Below are 10882 nucleotides of genomic sequence, written 5' to 3'. Positions count from 1 at the left end.
TTCCTGTTTTTGAGAGCCGGTGTGTTTCCTGCGCTCGATGGAGGTGAACGACTTCTTTTCTTTTCCCCTCCCCTTTTCTTCAGTTAACTCTGAGTCTGGGTCACCCGCTGCAATTCGCCCTCCGTGCATTTCGTGGTTGTGTCGGGGGTGAGATTTTGGGGAGGTAAAAATCCTTTTAAAAATAAATAAATCAATCTCTGGCTGCTTTTCTGGGGGCTGGGGGTGCATAGTGAAGGTTCAGGGGTGCTCATCAGGGAGAAGCCCAAAGCTGCCTGCGGGGCCCCGGCCCCTCCATCCCGCCCACCAGGCTGAAGGTGGTTGCTTATTCCCAGTTCCTTTTTCAAAGCTAATCTAGACCCAATCAAAGCTTGTTGTTAATGAATTACACATTTTAAATAGAATTTCGTTGCATATTTGTTAATGAATATGCAAAATAATATTCTTCATCAAGGACAGAGCCCTAAATAAAGGTCAGATTAGGATGGGATTATGGGGCAAATTACTTCTTGGGCCACCCCAAACAGCCTGTTGGCACCACGGGACTGTCCCAGAGCACCTCGACCACAGGATTGCCCAGCCCAAAGTGCGGTTTGGCCGTGCTGGCTGCCAGCTGACATCCCCTGCCCCTGTACTAAGTATGTGGGCGTGAGTTAGGAACTAGTTTTTGGGCTGCGATTATAGCCAGAAATCCTTCTTGGGCCACCCCACGCCATGCCTCTATGGCACCGGGGGACTCTCCCGGACACCACTGACCAGTCTGGCCCAGACCAGAGCGTGGTTTCTTCCTGCCAGGCTGCCAACTAACAGCCCCCCATTCCCATGGTACTAAGTATACACGCTTGACTAAGGACCCGGCATTTGGGCTGAGATTACAGACTGAATTGATGACCAGTGTCTTGCCTGGCCCAGATGGTGTGGGGTGGCCCAAAATGGATTTCCAGCCATGATCCCAGCTGTCACCAGATTTGCCTGTCACTGATGAGGTGTGTGTGTGAGTGGAGGGGGTGGAAATAGAAAAAGTCCTTTGTAAATCCAGCAAGCTGGGTGCCAGGGCTCCCTCAGGACCACAGAGCTGGCAGGCAACACAGCCCCAAAGCCAATTCCTTATTCAAGCCCAGATACTTAGTACAGTGCCTGGGGGGGCTGTCAGATGGATGCCTGGCATGAACAAACTTACTTCAGGATGTGTAATTCATTCATAAGAAGCTTTTATTGGGTCTAGATTAGCTTTGAAAAGGGAAAGGGGAACCGAGACTCAGGAATAAGGAACTGGGAATCAGCAGCCAACTTCAGCCTCATTCCCGTGTCGGCATGGCTGGCATGATGGGTCTTCATTTATTTTTAACTTTGGTTGTAAACAAGTCGTAGCGGCACCAAATCCATCTTTAAATTTAAAAAAAAACATAATCTGGGTAGCTGACTTTGATTTCCTCCAGCCGGTGGTCAGAAAGAATAAAAACCCTCATTTGTCAAAATTTGCCTCTTTCTTAGCTGGAGTTTGGGGCTGTTTATTCTGGATTTGATCTTTTATTATTATGATTATTATTGTGATGATTAGTGGTATTATTAGTATTCTTCTTTCTCCTCCCCACCCCCACCGGTCCTGAGTTATTTCAGCTCTGCCCAGAGAGCACATGATGGGGCAATGGCCCCCTCCCCTCCTTCCCTCGCAACCACATAACCGGCCTTCCTAATGGCTAGAGGCAGGAAGGGGATTGCTGCTGGGTCCTGCTCACTCATCAGAGACAAGATTGGCTCGTGGCTGGTCTGTCTGTCCCCTGTACCTCCCGCGGCCCGAGAGCAGAGGAGGGCTCTTCTCCCTGCCCTCCATGCAGCTACAGCCAGGTAGCTCTTTCCCTCTGTGAACTGGGTGCTGGGAGTGGTGCTCCAGTGGTGCAGAAAATGCCATCCCCTGCCTCTAGCATGACTTGAAACCAAAAGTCCCATGGAAGCCAGTGACGGCGAACCTTTATGGGGTTTTATTTTCTTTTTTCCAATCCTCTTCCTTTTACAACGAGGTGTCTATGAAACGGCATCTTCACATTTTCTCTTAACTTTTTAATCCTGAGCCATTTTGGTTGTGGCCAGCCTCAGGGCACTCATGCTTACCAAATCAAATGGAGATGCGCAGAAGTGAGACAGGTTTTCCTGTAGATTGTCCGAAGAGGCTTCATCTTTTGTTAAGTGCACTGACGGCGTCTGTCTTGGGGCGGTGGATTGTTCTTGGTGCTGTGTATTGAGCTGGTCCCTGAGGGAATCATGATTAATTGGTAACTGGTAACAGCCGGGCCTGCGGTGATCCCAGGTCCCATGCCTCAAAACAGACACAGTTGCACGAGCACCCATGTCACGAGTTTTGCCTGTCAGCAGCCAGAGGTGCAGGCCCCCGAGCCCAGAAGCCCTGCGCCGATCCCCTCGCCAGCTGCCAGGCCTCGTGGCCGCAGCAGGGGCCACCATCGCTGCAGTTTCCAGCCCGCTGCACCTTAACACACATGGTCATCTATGTCACGAGTTTTGCCTGTCAGCAGCTCGAGGTGCAGTTCCCCCAAAACCCTACACCAATCATCTTGAAGCTTGGCAGGTTTCATGGCCTCGGCGAGGCTACCGCCCCTGCAGTTTTCACCCCGCTGTGGCGTAACACATACACGCGACATGAGTTTTGCTTTCAAGAATGTGGGGTGCATTTCCCCCGATCCCCTGCACCGATCTTCTTGAAACTCGGCAGGCTTCATGCTCTCAACAGGGGCTACCATCCCTGCAAGCTTCACCCAAATCAGGCAAAAAACAACAAAGCTGTGGATATTTCACTGATTCCCCATTATACCCTATGGCCGGGTCTCCGAGGCGGCTCCGAAGCTTCCTACTCACACAGGCCGACTCGTGACTACAATGGACTGCAGAACCCAGATCTCCTCTAAGCAGGCTTACCTCTATCGTCACATCCACAGCTGCCCCATTCAGGCCATGGAAAGCTGTCTGTGCACCAGGCATGGCAGGATCGGCGCTGGGACAGTTGGCTGTGCCGGCCTCAGAGAATGGGAGAGCTTTGCATCTCCCTGGGTGATTATAGGGTCAAATTTCTGAGGACACGTACTTTTGGGGCATCCTGAAACAAAGACACATTTTAATGGGATGGAAAGAGGGTCAAACCTGTTTCAAAGGAAGTGTAGAGAGAGTGTCTGATCTTCTGGGGAAGGGATGTTGACTGTCAGCACGAAGACTTCTTACATGAGCTCTGTACAATGGGAAACAGCGACGGAGAAGAGGTGGTGGGAGGTAGCCAGCAAAGTCAGTGACATTTAGGAGGCAGCAGTGCAGTACTTGGACGTACCAAGTAGTTATTTCATCTCCATGAGCAATTTTAATTCTTTTTCAGCAAAATCTTAAAAACTTGAAGACCTGGACTTCTTCAGCTGTGCCATCACAAACCTGAAGGATTACAGGGAAAGGATTTTTGAGCTGCTTCAGGAGATCACCTACCTAGATTGATTTGATCAGGAAGGTAATGAGGCCCCCAACTCAGAAGATGAAGATGATGAGGGTGACGTCTCTAAACATGCAGTCATTAGTTATGCCATTCAGTCAGGATCTAAATACAAAATTGAGACTAAAGTGACTGTGGAAGTGCTGGAGCACAAATCAGCTCCGTGTGTCAGGTGAAGGGCAGTATCACATACTGCTCCTATTGGGTAATGCGGGGGGCGGGCAATGCACTTGCAAGGAATGTAGTCGTGGATGCTGTGCACGGTTAAAGGAGAGCTGCCTTTAGGAAAATGTGAGCACACATCTTTACACTGAGATATAACTACATAAAAGCAGTTATTTTATTGCTGGTACCAAAAGCTTTTTTTTCATACCCATCATCTCATATTTGATGCTGTGGCACATTCAGTTCTGTGTTTTCTCTTCCTATAGAAAGAGGAAAAAGAGGGATGTTACTTCTAGTCCTGTCTTTTTTTAAAGATTGCTGGAGAAGGTTTTGTAGCTGAATTGAGTCAGATTTCAGAAGCTCATTTAAGATGAGTTTACAAACAAGCCTTTGAGGTTTAAACAAAGCTGTAAGGAATGAATTTACCTGCCTTTCAGAAAGGGATGAGGAGGATGAAGCAGATGAAGACGAAGCTGGTCCACCAGGAGAGTACAAAGAAGATGAAGATGATGGAGGTTCAGATTTGGGGGAGGGTGAAGAGGAGGAAGAAGCTGGCCTTTCATACCTGATGACGGACAGGATCCAGGTAGGACTTACCCTATTCTACTATAACCTACTCTAGTGTTTTACTACTCTCCATGTGAGAGTTTTTCCTAATATCTAAGCTAAATTTCCCTTGCTGCAGCTTTAGCCCATTGCTCCTTGTGGGGGGCACATGCCTTCCAGATTTGTGCGTAGGGTGGGTGTGGATGCAGGCTGGAGCTGACTCCCCACCTTGCTGCCCTCCCCCATGCCTCCTCACACATGCACACACATCTTTTCCTCCTCATGCACACGTGCGTACAGCCCTGTGCCTCCCCACACAAGCACACACATACCCCTTTGCCTCCTCAGACACACATGCACCCACGCACGTGCACACATGCATGTACACATACCTGTGCCTCTCATGCATGCACATACATACACGCATCTGTGCCTCCTCACATGCAGACACACACACATACGCACACCCATGCCTACTCTCACATGCATGCACACATGCACCCCTGTGCCTTCTATGACATGCACTTACACATACACACGCCCCTGTGCTTCGCACATGCACTCGCACAGATACCTGCTGTGCCTGCTTGCACACACATGCACACACACACCCCTGTGCCCCCTCTCACACACACACATGCACCACTGTGCCTCCTCCTACACATGTTCACGCATCTGTGTTCCATCTCTCGCACACACAGGCTGGACCCCGCTGGGAACAGCCAGCCCCTGTGCGATGGCCTCCAGCTGGAAAGCATGATCATATTTTCTGCGTGATGATGGTATATTGTGCCTCCTCTAGGACTGCATCTCCCCCTCCCCCTCAGGCCATTACCTTAAGATTCCCCAATAGATCTCACAAACCCAGTTGAGTGACTCTGGCCAAATCCTGGGTTGCCCTGCCAGGGGGCATCAATCCCTGCACCAAACTGCCCAGGGTTGGAGCCTGGCAGTTTTGCTGGTGTGCTCCGGGCCAGGCTGAGAGCCTGGCAGGTTTTAGTTGCTGTTGCAGCTTCTTTTGGGTTCAGCATAGCTATGTCACTGAAGCCCAGCTGTGTGTCTAGCTGGCTGTTTTGGCCATGCAGCCCTTGAGTGGGACGATGCCATGAGTGCAGCCTCCCTACTGCAGCCTGCCCAGGAGTGGGGTCCTGGCAGCTACTGGCCATGCAGGCCTTGAGTGGGATGATGCCATGAGAATATCATTCCCTAATGGAGACTGACCAGGAGACAGGGTCCTGGCAGTCATTGTGTTGGGGATTGTTGTGTGGTATAGCTGAGATACATGTCCAGACTACAGCCATAAGCCTGGGCCTTTTTGCTGTTTTACAGCTGCTGCTTTTCATCCCACCGGTATGGGGCCATATGTTGGCTGGCAGACCTGCGCCAGAGTGAAGCCCTGGCCCTTCTTGTTTATCCAGGCCGTGGTGGTGCATGGGCCAGGTTGGCGCTTTGCTGCCTGGGCCTTCTTTTGCCCCTTTTGCAGATTCGGTGATTCATATCACCATCCCGATTTGATTCGGCCGAATCACCGAATCAGCCAGGCCAGGTCCATCCCCAGCCCTCTCCCAGCCCGGCAACGGATGCTCCAGCTCCCAGCACTTGTAAAAAAAACGCCCTGGCTCAGTGGGTGCTGCCGGACACGGGTGATCCCTGCTGCCCCCCCACACTGCCCCATGCTGCATGGGGGCCTCTGCACAAGCCGCCAACACCCCCCTTCACTCCCCCAACCCTGCCACGGGTGCTCCACATGGGCCAGCTCCAGCCCTCTAAGAACAAAAAAACCCCAAAAACGCCCCGGGACGGACTGCTCCTGCCAGGGGTTGAGGGGTAATCCCTGCTGCCCCCCACTTCCCCGCACCATGTGGGGGCTATGCACAAGTCCCCGAAGCCCTGAGGCTGCTGCAGGAGCGGCAGCATGGGGCAGGGGGGGCAGCGGGGATCGCCCCTGCCCAGCAGCACCCGGTCAGCACTGGAGCTTTGCTTTAAAGTACTGAGCTGGGGGGTGGGGGAGGCACCATGCGGGGGCTGGGGGAGCGGGTGGGGGGCGGGGTGGTACTGGGGAAGCGGGAAGGTTGTGGGGGTTGGCAGGGGTCCCCCCATGGTCCCCCCCGCCCCCCACTCCTAGTACTTACCAGCTAAACCCACACACCCATTGATGAGGAAGGACAATCCCAGCTCCGGATTAAGGACTATGCAGAGTGTCATCCCCAATCACACATAATCCCATTTGTATCCAGCCTTTGTCCCACATCCCTGCTCAGAGGTTAAGACAAGGGAAAGGAATTCTCGTTTGGGAAGAAACGAGTGACCTCTCCTCTTTTACTGTCCTCCTCGTGCTGTCTGCTGGGTCCCATCTTGTCCTGCTCTGTCATTGCATCCTTTGCCCAGGGGCAAAACAACTTGTCAGTGCTTCCCCTTAGCAGTTCTCTGCTGTACGTGGTGGAGACTCATTCATCCCCTCCTCTGTTGCTTGCCAAGGTCTGTATGCTTGGCAGCCCCTCTGCTCACCCAGCGTTCAGAAGCTCAGGGTGGCATCTCGGGTAAAGGACCAATCTCCATCAGGTGTCATTTCAACTCAAAACTGATTTCTCTTCAGACCCCTTGGGTGCATGTGCCCTTCTTTGCAGGGTGAGAGCTTTCTGTAGACAAAGCATTTGACCCCATGGACATCCTGATGAGGATGGGAAATCAGAGCAATGAATATATAGCGATGTGGAGCGTCATCTCGGGTCACTGGTGCTTCCATCATGACACTCGGTGAGCAAATTCTCTCTTCCAGGTTCAGTCGGAGGGAAGGAAAATCAGTGGATGATGGCACTGCAGGGTGCTGGACTTTCAGATAGTTTCTAAACTCAACAAAAGTTGAAGTGCTCACCGGTGCCCTGGGAAATACACCTTTGTGAGATGTTTGTCATGGGGGACAGTGGGTTTTGGCCAAATCTGGGGACTTATTTGGGGTCTCTACAAAGGCACGAGAGAGAGGCAGATAGCAGAGGCAGACACACACTGTGGGTAAATGTGATCCCACCTGACTAGCTGGTGTTTCACATAACCTACATCACCGTGCTGCATTAAGAACTACGTGGGCTCATTCTGTGATGTTTCTAGTAAGTGGGGGAGGTCGAGGCAGCAGCAGCCAGGGAGCAGGGAGCAGATTTGCATGAAGGAACAGATCTCAGGTCCGGGAGTCAGAGAGAGACTTGGAGGGTCCCAGCGAGAAACTTCCTCGGCTCAGGAAGCTGTCCCAGTCTGGATTCCCACCATAACCCCTCTCCTCCTTGTGCTGCTCACGTGCTGCTCGGGTAACTCATCAAAGGCCGTGTGCTGCAGATTACTTTTGCAGACCTTCCTGGGATGAACAGAGAAATGGGGAGCCCGCTGTACGAGAGGAGAGTAAAGGAACTGCCTTGTCCTGCCTTGTGAGAAGCAGACCGAGAGCGGAGATGACTGCTCTCTGCAGTTACATCCAAGAGCCAAGAGCCATGCAGAAGAAAAGGAGAGTGCCAGCTCCAGAAAAAGTGAGTAAATAGGAGTCCCACATAGACACAGGCTGACGCTGAGAAGAAGGGTTGTAACCATCGGAGCAGGAGGCTCTGGAGCAGGTTCCCCGTGGGAGGGAACGACTGGATTGAAGAAGCAGATTGTCAGATTTGAGCATGGGATGATATGTGGGATTGCCTGTGCTGGCAAGGGTGTGGGCATGAGCCAGGAGGTCCCGTCCGGGCCCGTGTTGCCCTGTCCGCTCCAGTCCATCTTCAGAGAAAGACGACTCACCCGTTGCACACGGAAGAGGCCACGAGATGTCATTGGTGTCACACAAATCCCTTCCCTGCCCGGAGTGCGGCTGCCTGCTCTGTGCCCGTGTGTTACACAGGAGGAAACTGGTCCGGGGGGCAGTGCTGGAGGCGCTAGGGTGCGGGCGATGTGCTGTTCAGCCGGGAAGGGGCGGGGAGACGGGGTGGGCATCGTAGGGAGCACAGAGAAGGCAGGACGCTGCCAGGTCTGTTCTGGGGGGGCTGCTCCAGCGTTTTGGCTGAGGCCACTCGACCTCTTCCAAAAAGATTTCTGGAGGCAGGAGCATGACTATTTTGATGGGAAAGGGTCCTGCTGGCTCCCCCAAAGACAGCAATAGACTTAAAGCTCCCTCTCCATGTGCCTTAAATGTGGAGCTCCTTATAAGGCACCCACCAGGGTTGTTGTAGTGTTGATGGTGAATACAGCAAGGCCTACATATAAAACCTTTGTGATCAAATTAAAATAACAGTGCATCTTGCACAAAAATGCAAGTGGCAGCTGGGACCATGCCAAATAGAGCATCCCCAATTGGTCTTATTCTCTGTGCTAGATTATGTCAAATCAAGGAAATGGTCAACAGAGAACTGCCACGCTCGTCACATGTATGCGTATCTCAGAAGCCAGTAAAGGCAAGAAAGCTACATAGACATACAAAAAACTAGAGCTCTTCCTTCCAAAATGATACCTTTCATGACACCAACTGGAGAATCACAAGAAAATTGTCCTTTTCTGCAAGCTTTCGGGATCAAAGTCCCTTTGTCAAGCTCTGGGGAAAGTATAGGTGGTACAAGATGGTAAGGAGTCCCTATAGGTAGGAAATCAACTTCATTTTTGCACAGAGGGAGCTGGAGATGGAAGACTGTCCCTCTGGGGCCGTGAGAGTGTCTTTGTGAGCTGTGCCAAGTAGCTCTTTGCTGTGTTGGTCAGGTAGGACTCCTTCCCTGGAGGTGTCAGATGGCAAGCGGGAAAGTAACAAAAACTTCCTTCTTATTCTGCAATGAAGTTTAAAACCCCAAAAAGAAAGCTACATACGCATTTCAATTGACATAGCAGCTACAGGGAACAAAAGGCTAAATATGCATCTGAAGAGAAACTTGTAAAAGATACAGAAAAAATGTCCTGTATGTGACAAACACTTCTCCCAACTAACATCCTAAGGGGTAGGGCGTTCAAAATGTCTGAACCATTCGATGTATGTCTGGAGCTTGAACAACAAACCTTCACCTGTACAAGCTACTGCAAATGTGCCCAGTTGATACACAGATACCCCAAGACAGGTTTGGTGACACCTCTAAGTATCCGGTCCAACTGCTCAGACCTACTATTATAGGGCCTGCAGAGATGCACAAGTTTTACACCTAGACAATGCAAGAACAGGAGCCAGGCAGTTACTAGTTGTGATATGATGATCAACACCCTTTTCTCCCTGTTTGTCTGGACTCTAAGTGGCCAACTATCAAGAAAAAATGCTTTGAAGTTATACAATGAAACAGTATAAGAACTAACAGAATTTGCCAGCGAAGTGTGCGCTGCAGGAGAAGCAGAGAGAGATCACTGCTACATCGCACCCAGCGTAACCAGCACCGGATCCTGCGTGGGGAAAGCTGCACAACTGGACCAGCTTCCTTCGCCGGCATTGGTGAGAGAACGCTGTTGCTGCTGAATATGTACTAGGACTTTGTGGGGTAGCTCCTTTTATTTTGGGAAGGAGTCTTTTTCTGTCATTTGGTTTGATAAGCTTGCTTGTGGTCTTGTTATTAAAGCCTTTCTGCTATTGGACAACCAGGTGTTGTGGCAATTCTTGGGGCACTAGGTTTAAAACCCTGCTTTCTAAATGCAACAGTAGTCATTCTCTCTGTACCCGTGGTGCGCAGGTACCCATCTGGTTCCCGGAGATCAAGCCATCTGGGACACGTATGGTGCCTGGGATCCCACAGGGCGCCTCTCTCTATGTGCAAGGGGATCGATGGCTTCTGAAATGGAGCCTGCTGCCGCGTTCGAAGGAGAGCAGCCCAGCAGCCTTGGCATCGCATGTCTGTAGTGTCCCCATGTTTCAACATGGTTGTTTCACTAAAACTCCTTCAACAGGGTTTAGTTACAGAGCCCCTGTTGCCATTTCAAAGCCCAGGATGCTGAATACATGAGACATTGCTGGTGTTTTATTTAGAGTGGATCTTGAGAGCCGCTCTAATTAAAATCCTTCCTCCCCCACCACTCCATCATCCCAGGGCACATATAAAGATGCCCTGAGATGAGAGAACTGGTAGACTCCAGGGCCGTGAAGTCTGAAATGGAAAACCAAAGCCAGTTCATCCCAAAGACCAGAGCAAATAACACTCCCGTTGGCCCAATTTGAATGAGCCGTCTCAAGTCCTCTTCCTTCAAAGATGGCATTTCCTAGATTCCTTCTTGCACCAGCATGTCTCCCTTGCTCTCACCACTGTGAAGGGCTGGGGTACATCCCCTTTCTGGGATCATGTTGGGGTCCATGCTGGAGCTTTGCCTCTGGGATTTTTTCCTACCAGGAATAGGTGTGAGTTTGGCCACTTGTTTATTATGTTGTATTTATTAATGTATTAGATTTAAATGGCGCCTCGCCCAAAAAGGACTTCAGGCAACTTACATAAGGAGGAAAAATCCTCCCGTGCTCCACAGGACAGCGCAGGGCTGGGACCACCGCTCTATGCAATGCACTTTTGCGAGTCAACAAAGCAATGGGTCTTGTCTCGTCTTGCTCTGCCATTACATCCTTTGCTGAGAGGCAACGCAGCTGCTTCCCTTTATCAGTTCTCTGCTCTCCATCGTGGACACTTGTTCATTCCCTCCTCGCTTGCTTGCCAAGGGCTGTAGGTCGGGAGCCCCTCAGCTCTCCCAGCATTCACACCCCCAGGA

The 10882-nt window shown here is 51.1% G+C and overlaps 2 long non-coding RNA genes across 2 annotated transcripts; both read left to right on the top strand.

Moving 5' to 3' along the window:
- The first annotated feature begins 261 nt into the window (after positions 1-261).
- Positions 262-6213, top strand: LOC132248769 (uncharacterized). The gene is made up of 3 exons (XR_009460146.1): positions 262-3502; positions 4087-4235; positions 5525-6213. It is a non-coding gene; the product is annotated as an uncharacterized LOC132248769 (long non-coding RNA).
- A 31-nt stretch (positions 6214-6244) lies between these two features.
- LOC132248768 (uncharacterized) lies at positions 6245-9772 on the top strand. The gene is made up of 2 exons (XR_009460144.1): positions 6245-7713; positions 8541-9772. It is a non-coding gene; the product is annotated as an uncharacterized LOC132248768 (long non-coding RNA).
- The last annotated feature ends 1110 nt before the right edge of the window (positions 9773-10882 follow it).

The sequence above is a fragment of the Alligator mississippiensis genome, chromosome 1, assembly GCF_030867095.1.
Source record: "Alligator mississippiensis isolate rAllMis1 chromosome 1, rAllMis1, whole genome shotgun sequence".
NCBI lineage: Eukaryota > Metazoa > Chordata > Crocodylia > Alligatoridae > Alligator > Alligator mississippiensis.
Note: the sequence above shows the minus strand (reverse complement) of the source record. Positions and strands in the feature narration are given on the sequence as shown.